Raw genomic sequence first — 10,701 nt, forward strand, 5'->3', positions numbered from 1 at the left:
CCCTCTGCCTTTTTTTTACTTTTTAGTTATTTCCCCTCTCCTTCTTTTTATGGCTCTAAAGCTTTAGTGTAACTCGACTACACACACGTGACACACTAATCTTCAGATATGTGCGTTCACTATACCTGGGGGCTTCTTATACAGAATCTTAATATAATTATCTTCCGGGCATCACGCCCACTGCATATGTGTCCCTTTTCCATATGTACCTTTTCTTCACCATTATATGCATTGATATGACTTAAGTTTTGGCCAAGCTGGGTTGCCTGGCTCCTGTGTTTATTCCCTACGTTCCCGTTAGTTCAGCTAGGGCATAAGGGGAGCACCTCTGCGATTGTTACTGCCGGGTACTCCGGACGTGTACCTCAGACTGGGTGAATCCGAAAGCTAGCATTCTTAAGAGAATATTCGGTCGGTGAACTAAAGATGTTTTTTACCTATTACAATACAAACCCCCAGATGTTGCATATATTGCGTTTTTGCCGGAGTTCGGACATGCACATTAATGCATGCGTACCCAGGGAAAGGAACCCTTAACGGAACTATTCTCTCTAGAAGATGATTCTTACTATCCATGTAATATAACATAGCTAGTTGGGTACTTGTCTGTTCAAGCAATTATGACCCCTATGCCTGGTTTCCACGCGTACCCTGGTTTATATAACTGAGCGGGTATTCGGAAACACTCTGGACTGTCGGGTTCGGAGGCTGAAGCGAAAAGGTCCGCCATGACAAATGATTTACAATCCGGCTAGGGAAAAATATGTCAAATGAAGTACATAGTCACTTAGACTTGAACACTTCTTCTTCTATGCCATCCAACAGCCTGTCTAGCCTACAATCCTGTTGGGGAAACTTTGCGGATAATCCTACCTGGTCATATACCAGACTAATGGGAATTTCATTCCCATCCGACCCTACAGGTCTGACTCGGGCCATGTGATTCAGATCAAGCTTGGTATACCGTGTTTTTACCATGGCCCAAGCCTTCCTTGCACCTTGTCGATAGGTAGATATCTTCCATAGTCAGAAACGCCGCCGTGCTCCCTTGAGTAGCTGTACAAGATCCCCCATGCTTCCTGGCAGGAAGGAGGATGGCCACAAGGCCTTGGCGACACCCTACATCACCTGCCGAACTTGTTCGTGCAGTTGCGAAAGCTCTTGCAGTAGATCGCCTGAGGATCCGGGCATCTCTTCTTCGGGACGACCAGTCAGCATACCTATAGACATAACTCTGTTAGCCCGTTTCTTCGCCGAACTATATAAAGGTTCGTTTGAGCACATACTAAAAATGCCGCGTTGAAGCCTTCTATTCTCCTTCACGGAGTCAGCTAGCTGAGCCCGAACATCTTTTAATTCTACGCTCAGACGGGTATTGGCATCTTGGAGATCGTTTTTCTCCTACCTGACCCGTGTAAGTACACACTTGCCAGCTTCTAGTTGTCATTGATATATTTGTTCATCCTCTTGTAGGATCTCCGGATTCACTCCAGGATTATCTATGGAATCTATTGTCAGATCTGCAGCATGCCGAACACCAAATGGTACACGTAATTACATTTTTTCTCGATAGAGAGAAATATTACCAGATGAGGCCTTCTTGGATTCCTCCATTTCGGTAGCTGCGGCCCTTAGCTAGGCTTGACACTTCTCCAGCTCTTGAGACAAAAGGGTATTCTTCTTTGTAAGAACATGTTCATGCAATGATAAGTGTTTCAAGTCTCAGGGGCTACTGATATACATAATTATCAGATTTTACTTACCCGTATATCTTTTAAATACTGGTTTGTGGCTCTAGCAAGCCCATCTTGAGCAGCTCGGATGTACGCATCTCCGGAGTTGAAGGCATTGAAAGCCTCTTCAGAAAAACTAGGGTCGCGGAGTGCAGCCTACCGATGCCGATGGTTCATAGCGCTCTCCACCTCGGAATTGGTAGCGGATATTCTATCCAAATCCTCTATAGGAGGACCGTCCGGTGTCATCCCCGCGTTAGCCTCTACCCTCAAGACCGGTTCCAGAATCCGGCTGGTAAAGCCGTGACGGGCAGGATCCCCGGATATAGTCCGGTGAATGTTCTTTCTGCCAAGACACAGCGGATATGGTTATATTTTAAGATGACAATTATGGAGCATGTTTTAAACCATACCTCTTCGATGGAGGCCCGACCATGTCTCTGTTTGCTTTCCTTTTTGGAAGCCTACCTGGCTTGAGCGCCCCTTCTTGGTGAGTCGCCGCGGGTTCAGCATGGTGTGCCGATGGCCTTCCCTTTATAGCATAATATATGTGCGGTGGGTAAGGTGGAAAGAGTGAATCCTTTTCAGAAGATAAGTCTCCCGTTTACTTACATGTGATGCAGGGAGGAGGCCGGGATAGTAGGCAATTATGGCTACCAAGGTGCCGTCACAGCTCGCCTGGTAAAACACCCTGTCGCCAAGCTCCACAAATATGTTCGGATCCTCTCCGAGTCTGGGGTTGAGGGCCCGGTTGTGGTCCTCTGGCTATGGAGACGGGCTGTGGATCTCCCTCATGACTTTCCGCATTTCCTTTTATGGACTAGAGAGGTAAATATTTGTGATGAAAGACTATGGGAATGAATAGAGTTGAGTAAGAGATAGCTACTCACCCAGCTAGGGGGTTGTACATGGAAAATCCATCCCGTGGCTTAATGCAGATGAACTCCTCTTCTTCTCCTTTGTATAAATCGGACAGTATTTTTGCCAGAGCGGTGGCGGAGTCCGGACCTTTCCAATCACAGCGGGTGGCATCGTCTTCTCCGTTGAAGTGCCACATGGGACGCCCTCGATACTAGAGTGGCTGTACCCCCCGCATTATACATATTGACATAACCTCGATTATTGTCAATCTGGATTCGGCAAGCGTTTTTATCCTGCCCATCAATTGAAGGACCTCTCTGCTATCTTCCTCCTTGGGGCTCCGGGGGTGCCAGCTACGACGCTTCTTCAACGGAGCATTTATGAACTCAGGAAGACCCATTCAGATGGGGTCAGGAAGGGAGACATCCTCTATATAAAACCACTCGGAAGGCCAATCTTCGGATGTCTTCTTCGGAGTGCTGGACAGGTATCTGGTCCCGGCGATGCGCCATATTTTGGCTCCCCCCACTTGGAATATAGATCCCTCTTGATTACAAGGGACGAGGCAGAACAACCTCTTCCATAGCTTGAAATGAGCTTCGCAACCAGAAATAACTCGCAAAGGGCGACATAACCTGCGATGTGCAGGATGGAGGCAGGAGTGAAATTGTGCCGCTGGAGGCCGTAGTACTCTAGGAGCCCGCGAAGGAACGGATGGAAAGGAAATCCGATGCCCCTCAGCAAATAAGGGACAAGGCACACTCGCTCCCCCTGGATGGGTTGGGAAAACTCTCCGCTTGCTCCCCACCGTCATAGGTGGCTAATCCAGCTCGAACGGGGACAAGATATGCAGGTGGAAGAAAACCCTGGGTCTGCAACTCCACCAATTGGTTGTGGGATATGGTACACTTCTCCCAATCATCTGGCTTAGCGCTATAGAGGCAAGATGAAGAGCTACGATGGCAGCCATGATGGGATGGTTTTTTCGGGCGCACTCTGATGATTCCTCGCTTAGGGGAAGATGGTATGATTTGGATTTGAAGATTCCCATCTCTTTAATAGACGATTTATTTACATGGTCAGGGTGGTAAGTGTAAAAATGCCCCGGCTTCTCGCATTCGCTCGACACGTGGAGGCTGACACTATTGAGGTACAGAAGCAGATGAGTGTAACATTAAATGGGAAGCCAGACACTGCTCGTTACAATAGGTACCCTGGAGAATTCGGAGAAGAAACCCGCCTTGCAATGCTGAAGACAATTTGCGCGCCGGACTCATCGTCATTGAAGCGGGATTGGGGGCTACTGAGGGAGTCCTGGATTAAGGGGTCCTCGGACAGCCGGACTATATGCTTATGTCAGACTGTTGGACTATGAAGATACAAGATAGAAGACTTCATCGCGTGTCCAAGTGGGACTCTCCTTTGCGTGGAAGGCAAGCTTGGCGATTAGGATATGTAGATTCCCTTCTCTGTAACCGACCTTGTGTAACCCTAGCCCCCTCCGGTGTCTATATAAACCGAAGGGTTTAGTCCGTAGGATAACAACAATCATAATCATAGGCTAGCTTCTAGGGTTTAGCCTCTACGATCTCGTGGTAGATCAACTCTTGTAATACTCATATCATCATGATCAATCAAGCAGGAAGTAGGATATTACCTCCATAATAAACATCGTGTCCCCCGCCTCCTGTTACCATTAGCCTTAGACGCACAATTCGGGACCCCCTACCCGAGATCCGCCGGTTTTGACACCGACAATGACCCATAATTCAGTTGGGCCATTTGTAGTCGGACCTGAGTTTCGGCCTTTTAGCGACCCATTTAAGTGTTGGGCCAATTTCTGGCCGGTGTGGTTTCAGCCTGTTGACGGCCCATAAATGAGTTGGGCCATTTGTAGTCGGACCCGAGTTTTGTCCTTTTAGCGACCCATTTAAGTGTTGGGACAATTCCCGACCCTGTGTGCCTTTCAGCCTATTAACGGACCATAAATGAGTTGGGCCATTTGTAGTCAGACCTGAGTTTTGGCCTTTTAACGGCCCATGCCCTTCATGGTCCAATACCAGCCCGGTTTCTCTTTCGGCCTGCTAAAGGCCCACAACACAGTTGGGCCATTTACAATACGAACCGACTTTCGGCCTCTTAGCGGCCCATGCTCTTCATGGTCTAGTACAAGCCTGCTGTCTCTTTCGGCCTGTTAAAGGCGCACAGTATAGTTGGGCCATATGTAGCCCGAACTTAGTAACGGTCTGTTAACGGCCCGTGAAATCAATTGGGCCCACCTGTTGCCCGCTTCAATGTTGGTCTGTTAACGACCAGTGAGGTAAGAGGGCCGACCATTAACTTTTGGCCTCGTAACGGCCCATTAACTTAATGGGCCCACTAAAGTTCGTACATGTCTTTAGGCCAAATTAGATAATTTGAGCCCATTACGACGAGCAATTATGCACAGGACCAAAACCGATCAAGCAAAGGTATGACATACAGGGAAAACGTTGCACATCTAGCATATATTACAAGAAATTACATCCACTGGGCAATCAAAGATTGATGCCAGTGCAAATAAATGAACAGAACCTAATGATCTACAACGTCACAATCTGCAACCTCAGCATGGATGACACCCATAAGCATGTGGGCAAGTTCTTGCTGCTTTGCTACACTGTCTGAAAACATTGATTAGTTGTTGTGTCGCACGACTCTGCACCTCGGATTCCTCCACCATTTCCATCATTGCTTCAGCCATTAATTGGTTCACAAACATACATTTTTTCTATTGCATTCGAGACAGAGGATACTAAACAGATTCAGATGGAGATTTTGGCAGGCTTGTATTATTGATAGTCAATAGTGTCTCGACCACTGCATCATAACATAAATTAGGAGGGGAACCAAACAGATTAATCATGAGTTATTGCCATATTACCTGGCCTAGATTTATTGGAAAGAAACAATGGGGTTGTGATACGTCTCCGTCGTACCTATAGTTTTTGATTGTTCCATGCCAATATTATTCAACTTTCATATACTTTTGGCAACTTTTTATACTATTTTTGGGACTAACATATTGATCCAGTGCCTAGTGCCAGTTCCTGTCTGTTGCATGTTTTATGTTTCGCAGAAATCCCATATCAAACGGAGTCCAAACGGAATAAAAACGGACGGAGATTTTTTTTGGATTATTTATGAATTTTGGGAAGAAGAATCGATGCGAGACGATGCCCGAGGGGGCCACGAGGCAGGGGGCGCGCCCCAGGGGGTCAGGCACGCCTTGGGCCCTCATGGCCACCCCGTAAGGCGGTTGGTGCCCTTATTTCACCGAAAGAAAGCCAATATCCGGATAGAAATTGTATCCAAAGGACAACCCAATCGGAGTTACGGATCTCCCGGAATATAAGAAACGGTGAAAGGGCAGAAATAGAAACGCAGAAACAGAGAGGGACAGAGAGACAAATCCAATCTTGGAGGTGCTCTCGCCCCTCCCACGCCATGGGAGCCAAGGACCAGAGGGGAAACCCTTCTCCCATCTAGGGAGAAGGTCAAGGAAGAGGAAGAAGAAGGGGGGCTCTCTCACGCTTTCTTCCGGTGGCGCCGTAGTGCCACCTGGGGCCATCATCATCACCGCGATCTACACCAACAACTTCACTGCCTTCATCACCAATCCTTCCCCCCTCTATGCAGCGGTGTAACCCCTCTCTTACCTGTTGTAATCTCTACTTAAACATGGTGCTCAATGCTATATTTTTTTCCCAATGATGTATGACTATCCTATGATGTTTGAGCAGATCTGTTTTTGTCATATGGGTTAATTGATGATCATGATTGGTTTGAGTTGAATGTTTTATTTTTGGTGCTGTCCTATTGTGCCCTCCGTGTCGCGCAAGCGCGAGGGATTCCCACTGTAGGGTGTTGTAATATGTTCATGATTCGCTTATAGTGGGTTGCTTGAGTGATAGAAGCATAAACCCGAGTAAGGCGGTTGTGGCGTATGGGATAAAGGGGACTTGATACTTTAATGCTATGGTTGGGTTTTACCTTAATGATCTTTAGTAGTTGCGGATGCTTGCTAGATTTCGAATCATAAGTGCATATGATCCAAGTAGAGAAAGTATGTTAGCTTATGCCTCTCCCTCAAATAAAATTGCAATAGTGATTACCGGTCTAGTTATCGATTGCCTAGGGACAAATAACTTTCTCGTGACAAAAAGCTCTCTACTAAAACTAACTTAGTTGTGTTTTCATCTATATAGCCCCTACTTTTTATTTACGTGCTCTTTATTATCTTGCAAACCTATCCAACAACACCTACAAAGTCCTTCTAGTTTCATACTTGTTTTAGGTAAAGCGAACGCTAAGCGTGCGTAGAGTTGTATTGGTGGTCGATAGAACTTGAGGGAATATTTGTTCTACCTTTAGCTCCTTGTTGGGTTCGACACTCTTACTTATCGAAAGAGGCTACAACTGATCCCCTACACTTGTGGGTTATCAAGACCTTTTTCTGGCGCCGTTGCCGGGGAGTCATAGCGTGGGGTGAATATTCTCATGTGTGCTTGTTTGCTTTATAACTAAGTAATTTTTATTTGCTATTCTAAGTTGTTCTCTATCTTTAGTTATGGATATGGAACACGAAATACCAAAAAAATTAGGTGTACTTGCTACTCATGGAGATGGGGAACCTCCTAAAACCCTCGATGCTGGTTATGTGAAAAATATTATGTACTACTTTGATAATCCTGAGAAAACCCCATTCAATTATGTTATGGGAGACACGTTGGATCAATGTGAATACTTTAGGGATTACCGCTTGACACAAAAAGGGAAACTATTATGGGATCAAATTCATATGTTGCATTGGTATGCTCGGCAACTATGCTTGAGATATGATTATACTTGTTGCTCTAGGATGAAGGCTCCATACCTTCCCTTTTCATGCAAATTTAATGATAATAAAACCTTAGCTTCTTATGCTAATGGTATATATGATTACTATGATGTGGAACAAATAGAAGAATTCGTTGCTTTTATGGGCACCTATGAAATTGAATCTTTGTTTAAAGAGTGTGAAAATCTTGATGATGTTGTTTACAGACCTGAAAATTTTGCTATACTTAAATATTGCTATGAGAATTATGAATTCAATTCTGATATTGATGCATTTATTGAGGAAGTCTCCGTTGTCCAAGAAGAGACTAATATTTTACAGGAATATATGGAAGAGGAAATTGATGAAACTGTGAGCTCATTGGATGAAAAAGATGATGAGGAAAGCGAAGAACAAAAGGAGGAAGAGCGGATTAGCTACCCGTGCCCACCTTCTAATGAGAGTAACTCTTCAACTCATACATTGTTTAATTTCCCTTCGTGCTTACCGAAGGATGATTGCTATGATGATTGTTATGATCCCGTTGATTATCTTGAAATACCCCTTTTTGATGATGCTTACTATGCTTGTGGACAAGATGCCAATATGAATTATGCTTATGGAGATGAACTTGCTATAGTTCCTTATGTTAAGCATGAAATTGTTGCTATTGCACCCACGCATGATAGTCCTATTATCTTTTTGAATTCTACCGACTACACTATATTGATGGGTTGCATTTTACTACTACACATGATGATTTTGATAGATATAATATGCATGTGCTTGCTGATCCTACTTGCAATTATTATGAGAGGGGAACTATATCTCCACCTCTCTATGTTTCCCATATGATAAAATTGCAAGAAACTGTTTATACCATGCATTGGCCTTTACTTTGTGTGCATGAATTGTTCTTTTATGACATGATGATGCATAGGAAGAGAGTTAGACTTCGTTGTTGCATGATATATGTTACTTTGTGCTTACTACTAAATTATAAATCATTGTTAATTAAACTTGGTTTTGATATACCTTGGGATCCAGGTGGATTCATTACTTGAGCACTATATGCCTAGCTTAATGGCTTTAAAGAAAGAGCTGCCAGGGAGACAACCCGGAAGTTTTAGAGAGTCATTTATTTCTGCTGAGTGCTTTTTATATAGTCTAAAAACAAAAAAATAAAGAGGGGAACCCAAAACTTTTCAAAAAGGAAAGTGAAAGTGAGAAAGACAAGCATTGTTGAAGTGGGGGAGCTCCTTGAACTTTGTTCATGCTCACGGAAACTTTGTGAATCTTGATTACAGAAACTTTTCAACAAAAATAATTATCCCCTTGTACAATTCCATTGTATTATAAAATAATGTGCCAAGGTTTGCCTTCAGGATGTTTAAAATGCTTGTTGGTTTGTACGGTACAGGACAAAAACTTTGGATGTAGTGCGCGATTTTACATTTTTTACTGGAACATCAAATGGTTCTGATTCTTTTTGCACTATCTTGCTGTACAAAGTTTTTATTTTTCCTAATTTTGGTAGAAGTTTTGGGGTACCAAAAGTATGGTGAATGTTCAGATTGATACAGACTGTTTTGTTTTTGACAGATTTTGTTTTTGATGCATAGTTTGCTTGTTTTGATGAAACTATCAATTTATATCAGTGGATCAAGTCATGGAAAAGTTATATTACAGTAGACACAATGCGAAAACAAAATACGAATTGGTTTGCAACAGTACTTAGAGTAGTGATTTGCTTTATTATGCTAACGGATCTTACCGAATTTTCTGTTGAAGTTTTGTGTGGATGAAGTGTTTGATCGAGGAGGTTTCGATATGAGGAAAAGGAGGAGAGGCAAGAGCTAAAGCTTGGGGATGCCAAAGGCACCCCAAGTAAATATTCAAGGAGACTCAAGCGTCTAAGTTTGGGGATGCCCCGGAAGGCACCCCCTCTTTCTTGAACAAGTATCGCTATGTTTTTGGATTCGTTTCGTTCATGCGATATGTGCAAGTCTTGGAGCGTCTTTTGCATTTAGTTTTCACTTTTATTTTATGCACCATGCTGGTATAAGATAGTCCTTGGCCGATTTATAGAATGCTCATTGCACTTCACTTATATCTTTTGAGTATGGCTTTATAGAATGCTTCATGTGCTTCACTTATATCATTTGAAGTTTGGATTGCCTGTTTCTCCTCACATAGAAAACCGCCATTTGTAGAATGCTCTTTTGCTTCACTTATATTTGTTAGAGCATGGGCATATCTTTTGTAGAAAGAATGAAACTCTCTTGCTTCACTTATATCCATTTAGAGAGATGACAGGAATTGGTCATTCACATGGTTAGTCATAAAATCCTACATAAAACTTGTAGATCACTGAATATGTCATGTTTGATTCCTTGCAATAGTTTTGTGATATAAAGGTGGTGATATTAGAGTCATGCTAGTTGAGTAATTGTGAAATTGATAAATACTTGTGTTGAGGTCTGCAAGTCCCGTAGCATGCACGTATGGTAACCGTTATGTGACAAATTTGAAGCATGAGGTGTTTCTTTGATTGTCTTCCTTATGAGTGGCGGTCGGGGATGAGCGATGGTCTTTTCCTACCAATCTATCCCCCTAGGGGCATGCATAGTAGTACTTTTCTTTGAGGGCTAATAAACTTTTGCAATAAGTATATGAGTTCTTTATGACTAATGTGAGTCCATGGATTATATGCACTCTCACCCTTCCATCATTGCTAGCCTCTTCGGTACCGTGCATTGCCCTTTCTCACCTCGAGAGTTGGTGCAAACTTCACCGGTGCATCCAAACTCTGTGATACGATACGCTCTATCACAAATAAGCCTCCTTATATCTTCCTCAAAACAGCCACCGTACCTACCTATCATGGCATTTCCAGAGCCATTCTGAGATATATTGCCATGCAACTTCCATCATCATCATATACATGACTTGAGCATTCATTGTCATATTGCTTTGCATGATCGTAAGATAGCTAGCATGATGTTTTCATGGCTTGTCCATTTTTTGATGTCTTTGCTATGCTAGATCATTGCACATCCCGGTACACCGCCGGAGGCATTCATATAGAGTCATATTTTTGTTCTAGTATCGAGTTGTAATATTGAGTTGTAAGTAAATAAAAGTGTGATGATCATCATTATTAGAGCATTGCCCCAGTGAAGAAAGGATGATGGAGATTATGATTCCCCCACAAGTCGGGATGAGACTCTGGACTTTATGAAAAATAAA

This window comes from Triticum aestivum, chromosome 3B, assembly GCF_018294505.1.
Source record: "Triticum aestivum cultivar Chinese Spring chromosome 3B, IWGSC CS RefSeq v2.1, whole genome shotgun sequence".
Lineage (NCBI taxonomy): Eukaryota > Viridiplantae > Streptophyta > Magnoliopsida > Poales > Poaceae > Triticum > Triticum aestivum.